This window comes from Leptonychotes weddellii, chromosome 2 (genome assembly GCF_054177405.1).
Source record: "Leptonychotes weddellii isolate Sample4059 chromosome 2, ASM5417740v2, whole genome shotgun sequence".
In the NCBI taxonomy this organism is placed as follows: Eukaryota; Metazoa; Chordata; class Mammalia; order Carnivora; family Phocidae; genus Leptonychotes; species Leptonychotes weddellii.
The window spans coordinates 78,575,410-78,580,189 of NC_138370.1; the positions used below are offsets into that span (position 1 = coordinate 78,575,410).

General features: G+C 39.8%; 1 pseudogene; it reads right to left on the reverse strand.

Moving 5' to 3' along the window:
- Positions 1-3,201: 3,201 nt before the first annotated feature.
- Positions 3,202-4,493, reverse strand: LOC102732517 (glutathione S-transferase Mu 1 pseudogene; annotated as a pseudogene).
- Between the last annotated feature and the right edge of the window lie 287 nt (positions 4,494-4,780).

Here is a 4,780-nt window from a genome sequence, read left to right on the forward strand (position 1 = left end):
GAAAACCCTACCCCGTTGTTTGTGAGAAGTGAATTTAGACAATTCCTTCAAGGAATTTAGTACAGAAGATGGAGAGAGATGTCAGACAGTAACTGTTAGGAGACATGGAATTAAATGAGGCTTTTTGTTTGATTTCATTTGTTCAGAGTGAAGTCCTATAAAAGAAGATAAGTGGAAAAGACAGAAGATTAATGCCCAGTTAGATGCACTGGCCTTGAAACAGAGAATATTACCTCATTTTAGGAATGGAGAAAAAAAATAAAGGTGAACAATGGTGCAAATAAATTTGAAGGTAGATTGAATTTTTTGAGAACCAATGTGTCAAATAATTTCAGATTTCTCAAAGATTTATATCAGCCATTGAGTCTATGGTTTTCCAGACATTTAAACATGCTTATGAGAAATAATTAAGATTTAAATTTGGAACGTTTATAATATTTTTTAAGATTTTATTTATTTATCTGACAGAGAGAGAGAGAGCAAAACCCGGGGGACAGAGGGAGAAGGAGAAGCAGGCTTCCTGCTGAGCAAGGAGACCTCCTCCCATGTAGGGCTCAATCCCAGAACCCTGAGATCATGACCTGAGCTGAAGGCAGACGCTTAACCAACTGAGCCACCCAGGTGCCCCTATAACGTTTTTTGATCAACCATTAGTCATCCACATTTAGTAACATAATAGGTTATATTGTACCAGTGGTTAGAAATTTGGCTTGTTTGCTATAGTGAAAGAGGGGGACAAAAGAAACGGAAGCATGAAAATTGAGTATTGGTGCAAGAATTGAATAACTGGTGGAAGAAAAGAATCAGCTGTTCTTCCCACATGGTTTTATTTTATTTGACCTGACATTCACCCCGGAAATTATTGACAAAATAATAGTGTCCCCTGAACTTTGACATTAAATCAAGGAAACCATAAATAGAATATATTTACAATTTTAAAAAGTCATGATAGCATTTACATACATCTTTTAAGTTTTAGACAGTGTTTCTAGTACTGAAATACGGTGTAGGGAGGTATACCCCAAGAAAATGCAGTTTGGGAAACTTGAAGGCTCTAGAGCCTAAGACCCAAGTTGAAGAGAACTCAAACCTCAGAGGTTCTTGCTTGTGACTATGTACATCCATGGATGAGAGAGAGAATCCGAAGCACAGCTACATTAGTTAAGTTTTCAAAGTAAAGGAAGAAAAGCAATACCTGATTAATAAAAATTGATAGTGTAAACATTTGGTTGATACACAACTTTGCAAATTATTGGATACCAGAATTGGTTCTTACCCTAAATAAATATGTGTACCTTCTAAGAAACTTTATGTTCATCCCTTCCTTCTCTGTGATCTGCAAGACCCAGCACTTCCTATTTGAGAGACAGTAAGAATGAGCTTCAGTTAACTGCCAGATTGACTGTGGCAGCCATGGATGTGGGCCACTTGGATATCCCTGCAAAAGAAAACTGCTACCAGGATTGCAATCAGCTGGCGATTGCAGTTATAATAAGTTTAGAATCTGCAAAAGTTTTTTAGCCCAAGAACACACTCCCCCTGGGGTGTTCAGGCTAATGACTGGGTGAGGGGCAGTGCTAGGACTGTGTTGTTTCTGCCCAACATAGAGCTTCTCAAACAGACTGTCTTTTTTGGGGCTCCCTGTTGGCATGAATGAGACTCTCAGAAGAGCATCAGTAACTAACTCTTCCTATCCGATATTTCTTCTTTACTTCTGTAATTTCATAGGTATCAAACCTGCATCACAGATTTGAAGATTCTCCCTACTATGACCTTCTCTCCATTGTCTTTCAGACTTCTGCCCAATAAATCTCTTCCATTCCTGACTTAATCTTGGTGTCTGCTTCCCAGTAGAATTGGACTGACACGTTGACTCTCATTGTATAAATAGTAAATGTGGACACATTTCAAAATGCAGGTTTTTCTGTTTGTGCATTATCAAAGGTAAATATGGAGAGCAATAATCCTGTGAAAAATAAGTACACTAATTTTTTATCACTGCTGTAACATATTACCAGAAAAGCTTAGATATATAAACAATATGAATTTACTCTCTTTTGGAGTTAATATCAATGTATTAGTAGGGCTCTTTTCTTCTGGAGGCTCCAGGAAAAAAATCTATTTCCTTGTCTTTTTCAACTTCTAGTGGCCATCCCTATTCCTTGGCTTATAGCACTTTCTTCTGTCTTCAGTGCACCAGACTCCAATTTCTGTTTCATTGCCCTTTCCATTATAGGCAAATCTCCCCCTGCTTCCCTTAGAAAATCACCTGTGATTACATACATGGCCAACCCAGATAACCCAGCATAATTTCCCCATCTCAAAATCCTTAATTTAATCACATATCCAAGTCCCTTTAGCCTTGTATAGTTCACAAGTTTCCAGGATTAGGATGTGAGTATATTGGGGTGGGTGGGGAGCATTACTCAGTTTATCACATCAAATAAATTATTTTTCTAAGAAGATTGAGTTTGAAAAATATGAAAATTTGGGATTAGGTCCAGAGTAAAGATTATTTATACTTCAGAGGTTCTTGTCCATGACTATGGGCATCTGTGGATAAGACAGAAATATTGAAGCACAGCTCTGCATTGCTAAGATCTCAAATGGAGGAAGAAAAGCAATTCAGAGGCAATGGATATTGATGTTGTAGACATCTGAACAATATTATAACAACTATAATTTTGAAAAGTATAGGCTACCTGTATAAGTGACTGTTCCTTTTTTTTTTTACTATTTTGAAAATAAACTATTAAATTAAAAATTATAAAAATTTCTTTACAATGCAATTATAAGGTTCTTTGCCATTAACCCAAATAATTGTATTTTGACTGAAATTCTATGGAAGTTAGGTCTCTCATGACTGGCTGTGCCTACAAAACAGAAGTAACGCAAAGTCCATGACATTGAGAATCCAGGTAAGAAGCACTTAAGAAGCAAATGATTTTAGGTATGGACAACTTGAAATTTACCTGTTTACCAGATAATTTAGATATTCATATACATAAATATCCAGGAAATTACTGTGATATATACATAACTGTTGGATGCAGAGGGCATTTGTAGTGATACTTACAACTTCCTCCCTCCACCCTCCCACCAGAACCTCATCACTTTTTCTCTGACCTAGACTAAAAATAAGCTACAATACCTAGATATTAGCACCTGGTCTGATTAAATGATTCTTTTTTTTTTTCAGGGTGAGAAAGGCTTTACTGGGGATCAGGCAGGGCTGGGCAGGGACCACCCTGGGGGACCAGGGCCTGCACTCCAGGCCTTACGGGGCTTCAAGGCAGCATGGGGGAGCTCACAGCAGGGCTCTGCAGGCCAGGAGTCCAGTCCAGCTCCTGCAGGTGGAGCAACCACTCAGGGAAGAATGGTCTGGTTGGCTTTAGTGCAAGAGGGATAACACTGGTGGGGGAGGAAATTTGCTGAAGTAGAGAGCTGACGACAAAGGGCCTGGATGAGACAGGGTTGGGAGGGAGAAAAGGGGGCCCATAGGTATTTCATGGGGACAAAGGAATGTAACAAAGGACAAAGAAGCAAGACAGCTGTTCAGGGAGACACAGCAAACACAACTCTGGCTCCTCAGTGGCACTCCCTCCCATGCAGGCCCTACTTTTGCCCCACATGGCAATCTTAGAAACAGATGACCTTGGAGGAAGCGGCTGGACTTCATGTAGGCAGAGATCTTCTTCAGGCCCTCAAAGCGGGACATGAACTCCTTCAGGTTTGGGAATGCATCCAGGCACTTGGGCTCAAATACACGCAGTATATCAAGAAGGTCATAAGCCAGGAAATCCACGTAGGTGAGCTTCTCCCTTGCAAACTAAAGCCTTTTCCCCAGAAACTGTGAGTAGAGCTTCATCTTGTCAGGCAGTCCCTCCAGGTACCCAGGCTTCAGTTTCTCAAAGTCAGTGTTGTAGCTCATCCTGGCAAAGTATAGGTGGGTGTCGATAACCTCATTCTCCAAAATGTCCATGCAACACTTCTGCTCTTCTGTCTACCCACATAGGTTGTGTTTGTGAGCAATGTAGCGAAGGATGGCATTGCTCTGGGTGATCTTGTGAGCCCCATTAATTAAGTAGGACAGATTGGGGAAGTCCAGGCCCAGCTTGAATTTTTCATTCAGCCACTGGCTTCTGTCATAGTTGGGAGCGGCCCCCATTGTGTACTTCTTTTCCTCATAGTGTGAGTCTGTGTACTCCAGGAGTAGGCAGATGGCGTGAGCCAGCCCGCAAATGTCCCAGTAACCCAAGGTCATGACCATGATGCTGGCTTTTGAGTGGAGTGGACTGATTAAATGATTCTTAAGAAGACACTACAGAAGTTATTGGCATCATATGCAGTTGAAATCAATGATTCAGTAGTATTTTCAACTTTGTGAAGAAAACAAACCGACTAACAAAAACTGTTCTTTCATATCCGGTGCCTGGATTTTGAATAGGCACCCAAACTGAATTTTTCCAAGTAAGCCTAGCCAGATGCTTCAAGGATTAGAACAGATCACTTTTTATTTTGTTTTGTTTTATTGCTTCACATGTACTAACATAAAATGTTGAGTTAACAGGTATGTGAACATTGTACAGAGACATGAAAGCTGCTTGTTGTTTCACAGACTAATCCCTTTTCTCCTATGCTCAGTAACATAATAGGTCATAGTTCATAGGTATGCAATACCAGCTAGCATTGTATAGATGGAATCAATAGCATAATCCTATTAGATTTTGAAAAACAGTTTACTTTATGATATAAAGTGGAGTTGTGATTGATTTTCAAA